Here is a 12,222-nt window from a genome sequence, read left to right as displayed (position 1 = left end):
GAGGGCAATGGCAAACCACCTCCACTAGGACCTTGCCTGGTCGGTGGTGTGGGTCTCCCGCATCATCCTCTGTGCTCCTTGGAGCCTGGGACCTCGCCGTCATCTCCATAGTATTGAGGGGCCAATTGCAAGTTGTGAACACATTAACAGAACAGTGCTAAGAGTATGAAGTATCAGTTTGTTTGGGAGTAATAGATTTGGGAAAAGTTTTGACTTTGTTTCAACAAACTCTGCCCTGGCAGACTGCCAGAAGCAAGAGTGATTCAACCAACATTAGTATACTGAAAATGTGCACATTAGTGTTTCCATGTGAATTCATAAAGACCTGTGCCTAATGACCTTGTTGTCAACAGGACATTAAACCCTAACCTTCCTTTTCCTTCATGAGGTTAGTGAGAAATTGAGATTGAAACAAAAATTAAGCCATGAAATTTAATGCCACTAAAACTTTTCCCAACAGTCCTAGAGAAAGTTTAAATTTCTTTTAACTGCAAAAATGAAAAAGAAATTAGTGTTAATGGACTACCTTCATTTTGTGGATGACACTGTACTTCTGCCATTATGGAAGATAAACAACAACAAGAAATGGAAAACTGAAAATGACCATACTGCCCAAAATTGATGTATTCTTTGCCTTTTTCAACAAGCAAACATTGTTCCTTATTAGGGCTCCCATTTACATAGACAATTAATTGTTGCCTATATCTTTTATCTGCCTGTGGTCAACATTACCAGAAATTAAAACTGAAATAAGGACACTAACTTAATAACAAACAAGAATAACTGCCATCAGAAGCAAAAACCAATTTCACAAGGAGAGGTTGTTGTGCTGGTGTACACACTTGGTGGCCCATTGTAAACTCTGAGCTCAGCAAGGAAAGGCACATTCAGCAAAAATTGTTTTCCTCTAAATGAGTTTTAACCTAATCTGTGGTGCCATTCATTGTCTGAGATCAATGGACAGCCAACGTGTTTGAGATTGCACCTGTTTGGAAAGGAGAAGCAGGTACAGAAGACCATTGGAATGTATGACAAGTGGGATACCAACCAACTTGATGTGCCACATGCAGATTGTATAAGGGCAGACATTCAAAAATTATCAGAGAATGGTGGTAGTAGAAAAACCAATGTGAAGAGGAAAGCAAGAGGGCTGCAACAAACCTGAGATATGTAAAGAGGTCTGTAATTGGGGAGAAAATACTACACATTGCCCATCCAGTGAACTAGACCTTAAAACTTCAGAATAAGCCTTGTATGGGGTGATACAAGGTTTCAAAAGGGCTGAAACTCACCAAAGATGGACTGGCTTTCTTACTGGTTGATATTATCAGCTTCTTTGCTTTACAGATGATTGATGATGTCTTAACTGACCTATTATTTGTGCTGATTTCTCTGCTGATGTACAGTGAAAGTCACGTCTGGTCTTGTGGACCAGCAGTTCCACAATTATCAATCAAATATAGCTGTGTGTCACCATTTGCAACTGTTCCACAGCCATCACCCAGCTGTATGCCAAATACATTGATGGGCAGTTATTGTTCCACTGGAGCATGATGAAACCACCAGTATACCTACAACTACTGAATGTTCAACATGGGCTCTAAGGTACTGCCATATTTTAACCCTGCTGACTTCTCACACAAACTAGGTGACTTAGATGCACAGCTACAAGGTGCATTCAAGTTCTAAGGCCTCCGATTTTTTTTCTAATTAACTACTCACCCAAAATTGATGAAACTGGCGTTACTTCTCGATGTAATTGCCCTGCAGATGTACACATTTTCCACAATGCTGATGCCATGATTCCATGGCAGCGGCGAAGGCTTCTTTAGGAGTCTGTTTTGACCACCGGAAAATTGCTGAGGCAATAGCAGCACGGCTGGTGAATGTGTGGCCACGGAGAGTGTCTTTCATTGTTGGAAAAAGCCAAAAGTCACTAGGAGCCAGGTCAGGTGAGTAGGGAGCATGAGGAATCACTTCAAAGTTGTTATCACGAAGAAACTGTTGCGTAACATTAGCTCGATGTGCGGGTGCGTTGTCTTGGTGAAACAGCACACGTGCAGCCCTTCCCGGACGTTTTTGTTGCAGTGCAGGAAGGCATTTGTTCTTCAAAACATTTTCGTAGGATGCACCTGTTACCGTAGTGCCCTTTGGAATGCAATGGGTAAGGATTACACCCTTGCTGTCCCAGAACATGTACACCATCATTTTTTCAGCACTGGCGGTTACCCGAAATTTTTTTGGTGGCGGTGAATCTGTGTGCTTCCATTGAGCTGACTGGCGCTTTCTTTCGGGATTGAAAAATGGCATCCACGTCTCATCCATTGTCACAACCGACGAAAAGAAAGTCCCATTCATGGTGTTGTTGCGCGTCAACATTGCTTGGCAACATGCCACACGGGCAGCCATGTGGTCGTCTGTCAGCATTCGTGGCACCCACCTGGATGACACTTTTCGCATTTTCAGGTCGTCATGCAGGATTGTGTGCACAGAACCCACAGAAATGCCAACTCTGGAGGCGATCTGTTCAACAGTCATTCGGCCATCCCCCAAAATAATTCTCTCCACTTTCTCAATCATGTCATCAGACCAGCTTGTGCGAGCCCGAGATTGTTTCGGTTTGTTGTCACACAATGTTCTGCCTTCATTAAACTGTCGCACCCACGAACGCACTTTCGACACATCCATAACTCCATTACCACATGTCTCCTTCAACTGTTGATGAATTTCAATTGGTTTCACACCACGCAAATTCAGAAAACGAATGATTGCATGCTGTTCAAGTAAGGAAAACATTGCCATTTTAAGTATTTAAAACGGTTCTCATTCTTGCCGCTGGCAGTAAAATTCCATCTGCCATACGGTGCTGCCATCTCTGGGACGTATTGACAATGAACGTGGCCTCATTTTAAAACAATGTGCATGTTTCTATCTCTTTCCAGCCCGGAGAAAAAAAATCGGAGGCCTTAGAACTTGAATGCACCTCGTAAGTTAACAATAAATCAACTAGATAAGTCTCTTGTATGGGCAAACAATTTATTTTTCTATAAACTTCATAGGTTGTTTGTGTTCTTATACGTGCAACAAATGTGGTTATATATTTTTAAGCATTTGGTGAGATATCCCGTTCATAATACCACAAGTGACAGATTCAAAATTGGTTGTTGTAAATTTTTGACCAAAACTGAATCAAAATACAGGATGTATCAAAAAGAATCATCAGATTTGAAACAATCATAACTATTATGTTATTTGAGATATGGAAAGAGCAAACTGGAGTTTTACATAGTTCTCATTTGGTAGCAGCAGTGTGTGCTCAATTCAGTTCTAATGCAAATAGTGTTAGGACAACGCGAAGCGTTTTGTGTTCTACATTTTGTTCAGTGTGACTTTTTACTAGGTATGTGTGGATCCTCCTACAGCACAGAGCATTAGGTGATGGCATGAACAATCATGAGCAACAGGCTGTTCATCTAAACGCAAATTGCAGGGTCATTCCCAAGTGTGTGATACAAACACTGAATGCATCTGCCATAGTTTCACAAGGTGTCTGCGGAAACCTGTTTGCCATGCAGCTCGAAGGCTCAACATGACCCCAGTGTCCATCTGGCATGTGTTGTGTCGGTATTTACACATGAAACAAGACAAAATTCAGCTACAGCAACCTCTTCATGAATGTGACAATCAACTACATGTGGAATTCTGTAATTTTATTCTTGGCAGGATGGAGGATGACAGTTTTCTTCCATGCATAGTATTTGGTGGTGATGCAACATTCCATTTAAGTGGGAAGGTGAATCATCATAATGTGAGAATATGGGGTATGAAAGAACCACATGAAACTGTACAACACGAGAAAGACTCTCCAAAATTTAATGGGTTTGTGCAGTCTCATGGGAAAAGTTGTGTGATCCATTTTTCTTTGTCGAGAACACTGTTACCGAAAGCACAAGCACATATCTCAATATGCCGAAGAACTTTCTTTTCCCATAGTTGGATACTGATTTGAACAACTTCATTTACCGACAGGATGGGGCACCACCACACTGGCATCTGGAAGTGTGGGAATTTTTAAATCAAAGGATTACTGAACAATGAGTTGCACTGGACCAAATTATTCAGCCTTAAATTACTGGCCTCCAGGGACACCAGACATGACTGTACATGATTATTTCTTGTGGAGGTTTGTGAAAGACTTTGTGCCTCCTCTATCAACAACAATGAATGAACTAAGACATTGCTTAACAGCAGAGGTGGAAGCTGTAACTCAAGAAATGATTACTGCAATGTGAGAACAATTTGAATACCACATTGACATACGCACATATTGAACACTTATAAGAAGGTATGAAAAAACTTGTTGAGTTTTCTGTTCATCAAAAAACAAAAATTTATTGTAAATATGTATTAGTTTCAGAAATATAGACATGCTAAATTGGATGATTCTTTTTGATGCACACTGTATTATGTGACCAAACCTATTCCTTGCAAATGGATTACAAATTTAATAGAGTGAGTTTGAAAGTAAGCCTGGAAATCAGTTGCAATAAAACTAAAATGATGCGTGACCAACAAATCAAAATTAAAATTTTGTAAATTAACTAAGGAAACAAAAACCAGTGGAGTAGTTTTCATATTCATGGAAACTGAAGACAAAGCAGAATTGACAAGAAAAAGAGTGAACAGTTAGAATGTCTTGGAATGTAGTGTTCTTGAAAGTAGGCTCAAAAGTAAGCTCCAGATCTGTCTGAGAGGAAAGTGTGTACCAGTGAAAGACGAACTCTGAATGTGAAAAACATGCAAAAAAGTGAGATTTACTTCAGCAACAAATGGAAAGTTGCATGAATTTAAGTGACAGGAAAACAAACAAAGTAATGGATCAAGGAACGTACTGGAGTTGTCATAATTATTACTACAAAATCAAAATTAACTAAAGGGGTTAGGACATGGAGCCAGGAAAATGGATGATAGATGAATCAAAGTTCTTTGCTGGGTTTCAGGAGATAAGGAAAGACTGTGATGACCAAATGGGGGATGTGCAGATGACATTATAAAACATGCAGTAATAACAAAAATAGCTGAAGACAGCTATGGATGGAAAAATGAAGAGCACTTCATCCGCAGTAGCAGCAGCAGCAGCAGCAGCAGCAGCGGCAGTGGCAACAGCAACAGTAGTTGTAGCAGTAGTAAATAGTTACACTCCCACTTGGTACCATGCATCACTGTCTATCTTTGGTACAGATCAAGGAAATTGAAAATTATCAACACAGCTGTTTATGAAGATCAATGGGTTCTCTAAAAATTTACAATAGAGTTGAGTTTTATTAAATTACTAATGCTGATTTGATGAACAACGTAAGTCAGCTTAGGAACCATTGTAGTATGTGAAACAATTTAAAAATGTGTAAATTCTAAAAATTTACAGTTGTAAACAGAGAATGCTCTTGCAGTGCCTGTCTAGTTGAATCCGTACATTTCCTTTTGAGAATGTGAGCCACATATTTGGTAGAATGTAGAGTGGCTCCATGATGCTGGGAGTACATTATGTTCTGTGATGCTCTACTTGTTAAACTATTATGCTTAAAAAAAAAACTAAAAGTTCCATTTTATTTTGTGCTCTAAACTAACAGGATCTATGAACATATTGCAGACTGTGTTGCTCCATATATTGATAGAGAAACAGACATGGATATTTTCCTGCCAAGTAGGTATTACTGCAATCATATGTGATTGTTACATATGGTATTAATTCCAACTCAGATATTTCATCAATCATAGAATTAATGTAAGCACTTGATAATTGGTACTGAACCAGTGATAAAATTCAAGTTGCACTGCACAGTTTGCATTGTGAAGATGTTTGTGTGTGGTGAAATCGGTATGAACATCCTGCATGTATTGCCCACCATACATACAGTGTCTGACAAAAAAAAGTGAAGTGCCTGAAAAGTGAGGATTAAAGAAAATGAAACTTCATGGTTTGAGAGTGTATGTGATGCTATTTCAGTGATTACAAAATTGAGTCAAATTTATGAAGAACTTGGCAATTATAAGTATGATGATGCACTCTCTCTGACCTGGATACACACACTGATTACATTGGGAAGGAGATCATAAAGTTGTACCCTCTCCTCATGCAAGCTGACCCACAGCTGTTGGAACTTCTCCTTGATGTCCTGTATACTGGCACTAGTTTGGAGGTGACATCGAGCTGGTCCCCTCACATCCTATACTTGGGACAAATCTGTGGATCTGGCCACAGGAATACCTTGACATCACATAGTTCATAGAGACATGTACCATGTGTGGACCAGCACTGTCCTGGCGAAAAATGACACTACGTTATCGTCACGTGAGGATGTAGGATGTCTATGACATGTTGTTGCAGTGGAATTCTCTTGATCACTGCTGGCATTGACCTGAAGGCACATGCAATAGCTCCCCGCATCACAACTCATAGATAACACTGCTGTGCCTTTCCAAAAAACTGGAAGAGCAGTATGTCCCCTCAGGCCACTGCCATAGTTGTTTATGATGGTCATGTGGGTAGTGCAGAACTGCAGTTCATTGCTGAACATGGTGCAGTGCCATTCGTCAGCAGTCTGTGCTTCCCAGTCATGGCAACACTACAAATACAGCAGTTTGTTTTGTGGTGTTAATGGCAACATACACATGGGATGATAATTCCTCAGTCAGCTGCTGCTAGTACCTGTCCAATGGTGCAGGTTGACAGAATGTTGCAGGGACTCCATTACTTGTTCTCAGATGGCAGGCCAAGACATGAAGGGATTACGATGTGTGTGGTACAAAATACAGTCAAAGGGATTGACTAAGACCCTGATGATGGGTATCCCTGCCCTCTCATTCCCATGCAGTCCAATATTGGGCCACTGGCACATCTAAATGCTCCCCAAATGTGCATATTGCAAATTTTGATGAGCTGGCCAATTGTGACCCTTGATGAGATCCCTTTCACTGTCAGGTGCTGATAACATTGTCTTACAGAAGTATGTGGCATACTTGTGTTCTTCAGTTGTCACTCAACATATGTTGTTGTTTATATTCCTTATATACCCTACCAGGCCCAATAACAACACTGAACATAAACAAAGTAATGACAAAGAACTGAGACTCTAATGATCTACATACCTGTCATTGATGATGCGTATGTAGACGAAGTCGCATTTACGTCTGACCATGGCTTCTGGGTATTTCACTTTTTTTCAGGCAGCGAATATTCATGGGAAAAGATGAAGGGGAGGGCGTAGTTTCAAGATTCTTGTTAATGTTGAGGTATTGAACAGATATGGTGTCTTCTCTGTTGAAGGGGAGTTTCATTCAGCTGTAAAATAAAAGTAGGGTGTGATACACAGTGAATAAGAATGTAAAAGACAGGTTGGAACTAAGTTCAGTGGGAAGAGAAATATCTGGCTGCTAAGTAGCAGTCATGGGATGGTTGTACGCCAACAAATGCAGGAAAAGCTAGTATCAGGGTATGGAGTCACAACTATTGTATCACTTTGCCAGGTAATAGAGGAGACTTAGATTCTACCAAGAAATTTGAGTGAAGAGGACAAAATATTGATAGTTGGGGAGCAGGCAAGTCTGGCCAAGAAGGGAAATTATGGCACTGGATGTGACCTGGAGCAGCTAGGTACAGGAACCTAGGAGATAAGTGGGGGCTCTTTTGAAGTTTGAGAAGTTTCCAAATAAAGAAGAGGTGCTCTTTGGATGGGATCAAATACTTATTCTGTATTCTCATCTTCAAAGAGCTGATTTTGATCTTCCTGCAGTCGCTATGGAAAGCAAGAATAAATCAACGTCCTGGAGGTACAAATACTGAGCAAGTGGGTTGTAATGCCCACAGTAATTCATTCAAAGCTATGTTTTTTACTTCAGTTTTGATTATTTCAGAGTAAAACTGTACAAAGTTGGCACAGTGTATGCCATTTAGAATTGATTGCATGTTAACTGACTGGCACAGGTGCCATGTCAACAATACTTCAAGCAAGACTGTGCATATCACAATGGCTCCACATGGGCCTTGTACAGGTTTTTCAACAATGACATGATTGTTAAAAACAGAATTTTATAGAATTGCAATGTATTTTGAAAGTTAATGGCACATTACATAACACTGAATAAATTGTAAAATAAAATTACATTACATAATATATGAAATTCATTATAAATCAGTCCCATTAAAAGTAAAAATAGTCAGATACACAATTATAACAATACATATTACATTTTTGTGGATTATTTGTAAATTCTTCTAACAAATTTCCTAGCTTTAATAAAAATGCACTTCATTTTAATAAAACAATATTTTCAAAATTGAATCTGGCAGACAGGATATGTTTTGTAATTTCATAGTTAAACATCTATTTTAATTGGATTCTGTTCTTGTTTTTTCTTTTTTTAAATTACATTAGTTTGAAATTATGTACCATGAATACTGATTACAACTAGATTTTTTGTGATTTTAATTACATTAATCAACAATGATGGTAGCAAAAATATATAAATTATAAGAGACAGAATGATTTTAAACGTTCTCATCAATTACAGTGTCTACTTCAGGCAGATGGAAAACACTGAGCATGTTTATTACATGACAACAGTCCCCAAAGTATAGTATTACTAATATTGCTCATGTTTGGCTCTGCTTAGAATTGCTGTTGACATATTATTAGCTTTTCAATTAATTAATGAGAGTGTGAAATTGCTGGAAACAAAATTTGAAAGAAGGGGAAAGGTAAAGCTATTACTTGTCAAGTTCTGCAGTGGCATGATCAAGCCAGGATGAATAAAGCTACCAGGAAAGTTGAATAAGACTGTAGCTGACTTTGGGTGGGGCTCACACTGATGATGTGCCAGTTTCTGCTTTTAGGATATGGGGGTTGACAAGACACAGCCTACACCTTAAGTGGCGGTGGAAGAAAGACTACCCTATTACCAAGTATCTCCTTCAAGATAAAATTAGGGTATTTGTGAGATTTCAGATTCTTGCTATCAAGTATTACATAGTCAACATACATCAGTTTTAAGTGCTGTGATGTTGCCTACCCAACTAAATATTATAGGGAGACCAGAAATAGAGCTATAGAAATATGGTAGCAAAGGTCACAAGAAACTGGAGTGCAGTTAGATATCAAGAGTATACCCCAAACCAGGGATCTCCAAACATTTTAGCCTAATAGCCATGCTGGCCTACTGGGGTCAATACATAGCTATATTTTCTTGAGGCCTGATACTCTAGCACAGCATGGAACTCCTCAGAACAATTCATAAGTTTTCATAAAACTTACCACTGCTGCCATTAATTAAGAAATGACACTGGGTTGCTCCGTAGTAGCCATTACAGAATGAACTGCATATTGTTTGACCTTGAGTGGTGCCCTTAATTGCATTTTGTAAATATTGCTACAAATAAATACCACTCATGAGCATCATTGTAACATGCTTTCATGAAACCTTGTTGCTTCTGTGGATCATTAAAATTGCAACAAGTTGTTATGACATAGCGTGAGCTGCATATGGTATCAGCACTGTGGGACATCTTCCAGCCACAACATTCCTTGCCACACAGCAGCAATAGTGGTTGCCTTTTCATTCCATGCAGTCACTGCTAGCATGAGCCAAGGAGAGTTGGACAGACTGTAATTCATGATATCAACATACTGTAGTGCTCCATTAAGTGCAGATTTTTGTTTCAGGGATGGACAGTGATTGAGGTGTTCATGGTACAGGGAGCGGGGGGTGGACTCCACTCTGCAGTTGCTGGTGACACTTACGGACAATTAGTGTCCAGGTCATTTCACCGCCACTGCCATGTGCTGAGCTTTATGTATTGTAATGACTACTGCTGACAATGATGAACGTATAGAAGTGACTTTTGTGGAGAGTAGAGAAGTTAAGTGCAATAGTACATCACTGTCTTGTGGGTAGTGGCAACAAGTGTGATGTGAAAAGCAAAGTATAATGGGACTACTATGTTTTCAGACTACAGTTTCTTAATGAATATACAGTGTATTCAACAGTGAGGAAAACAAAATAGAGTGGGACTAGTGTGTTATGTGATAAGTTTCTTAGTGAAGCTGCAGTGTGTTTAACAGTGTGTATTTAATTTAATTAAAATTGTCTTAAAGATAAATCTAGTGCAGTTATTTAGTTGGAACCCTTGCTCTTAGTGCTGTTAATTGGCATTGTTTTGATTTCCAGTTACATCCATATTGTGCAGATTTATGGAAGTATAAAAAAGAAATGAAGACAGATAGTGAGTGCAGAAATTTTATAGGGCAATGGGGACATCAATATTTCATGATTGAGTCAAGTAACAAGGCACTGTGTATAATTTGCAACGAAATGATATCAGTTCTCAAAGTGAGACTAAACATTCTCAGAGTTCTTCAAAATTTACCGGAAGCCAAGGATGAGGTATGTATGCACCATAGAAATGGGTTTGAAATCTCAGTAATGTGCACTAGTTTCCATGTGGGTTACTTAATAGCAAAATGTGGAAAACCATTTACTGATGGTGAATTAATAAAGGATTACATGACTGCTGTAGTTAAAGAAATGTGCCCAGAAAAAGTTAATTTATTTAAGAGTGCCAGGTCATCAATGAACACTGACCTGAAGAGTAAATTATATTACTGAAAATGTATTAATTGAATTGTCTGAAGAAACTGCACACTTAGAGTGGTTCTCTTTGGCTTTGGATGGTCAACAGATGTTTCTGACTATCCACAGGTGTTAATTTTAATTTAATAATTGCAGGGGAAATAAAAAATTATGAAGTATATGAAGAGGAGCCTCTTTATGTTCATAGCATTCAATGCCTGGCTACATGAGAAAAGACTATTAAAGGAGTGTTTTCCAACTTCAGTGCAAAAAACTTGAGTTGTACAAAACTGATGGTGCAAAAATGTGTGGAAAAAATAAGTGTCATTCCTCTCATGTCAACGGCGGTAGGAAATGACAATGAATCAAAGCCATTAATTGTATATTGCATCTCATCAACAATCTTCGTGCAGAAAATGCTTGGATATGTCAGAAGTTTTAAAGCCAATAATGTCAGTTATTAACTATATAAGATAACATGCTGTTAAGCATCATCAGTTCTGCAAGTTTATTAAAGAGATTGATAAAAAAGAAAGAAATTACTTACCATGTTATACCTCCATGTGCTGGCTTGGCTGTGGAAAATATCTGACACAATTTTTTGAGCTCTGAACAACAATCAAAGTTTTCTTGAATGAAAGGAACTGTCTTCTGGCTGAGTTACAAAACAATGAGTAGTTATGAAAAGTTATCATTTTATACGGGTTTAACCAAACATGTGAAAGACTTTAAATTTAAAATACAAGGGAAAAAACCATCTACTGCCTGATTTGTACACTCCTATTAAGTCCTTTCAACAAAAATTGTTTTGTTTCAGTCTCAGCTGAACTAAAAATATTTCACACATTTTAACACATTTCAGACAGTCAATCAACAGTTATAGACTCCATTTCCAGCAGGTTCCACAACTGAATGTTTGATGTTTGTGTGCTTTAAAAATTAACTTTGAGCTGTAAATGATATCAGCATTTTTCAAAATCCTTTTAACACTGATATAGAAACTATTGTGCCAGAACTTCAAATGAAAATGATTGATTTGCAATCTAGCAATTTTTGTAAAGATAAATATTTAAATTCATCATTACTGGAATTGTTACACAGTTTGATCAGTTGCACAAGTTTGTTCATGGCTTTTTTCCACTTTCAGCACTACTTACCTATGTGAAAAAACTCCAAAATGGATTATACAAAAAATTTTGGCAGATCTAAACTAACTAATGAGCATTTGAAGTCACTGCTGATAATTTCCACTAATTAATGATCCAAAACTGCAAACACTTATAAATGGGAAGTTACAATGACTCTCATTAATCATAATTAGAACACTTAATTTCATTTTGTGAATTGCCTATGTATGTTAGTTCAGTACATAATTACAAATAAAAAGTTCAGGTTCTTTATATATGTTACGTAATGAGTACCTTACTTGGTCATAAAATAAAAACAACTGATTATTGTAAATATCTTGTATGACTTACCTGCATTGTAAATTTTTACAATGTACAGCGATAGTTTGCATAATGAGCAAGATTTATTCCTGAATCTTATTTGTAATTGACAGTTGTTAAGTGAAACACTTATTTCCATGGGAATCCA

At 38.1% G+C, this 12,222-nt stretch overlaps 1 protein-coding gene across 2 annotated transcripts in view; it reads left to right on the top strand.

Annotated features, from left to right (window-relative positions):
• The window catches only part of LOC124711441 (sepiapterin reductase), a 183,983-nt gene extending 172,698 nt beyond the window's left edge, over nucleotides 1–11,285 (top strand). Inside the window, exon 4 of one of the 2 annotated variants that reach the window (XR_007005481.1) lies at nucleotides 10,225–11,285. The gene's annotated coding sequence lies outside the window, so the exon portion shown is untranslated. Of the gene's footprint in view, nucleotides 1–9,719; nucleotides 10,128–10,224 lie in introns of those variants that run through there. The other variant, XR_007005482.1, reaches the window with a different exon arrangement.
• The last annotated feature ends 937 nt before the right edge of the window (nucleotides 11,286–12,222 follow it).

This window comes from Schistocerca piceifrons, chromosome 8 (assembly GCF_021461385.2).
Source record: "Schistocerca piceifrons isolate TAMUIC-IGC-003096 chromosome 8, iqSchPice1.1, whole genome shotgun sequence".
Classification (NCBI taxonomy): domain Eukaryota; kingdom Metazoa; phylum Arthropoda; class Insecta; order Orthoptera; family Acrididae; genus Schistocerca; species Schistocerca piceifrons.
The sequence above is the reverse complement of the archived record's forward strand: the minus strand, read 5'-3'. Positions and strand labels throughout refer to the sequence as shown.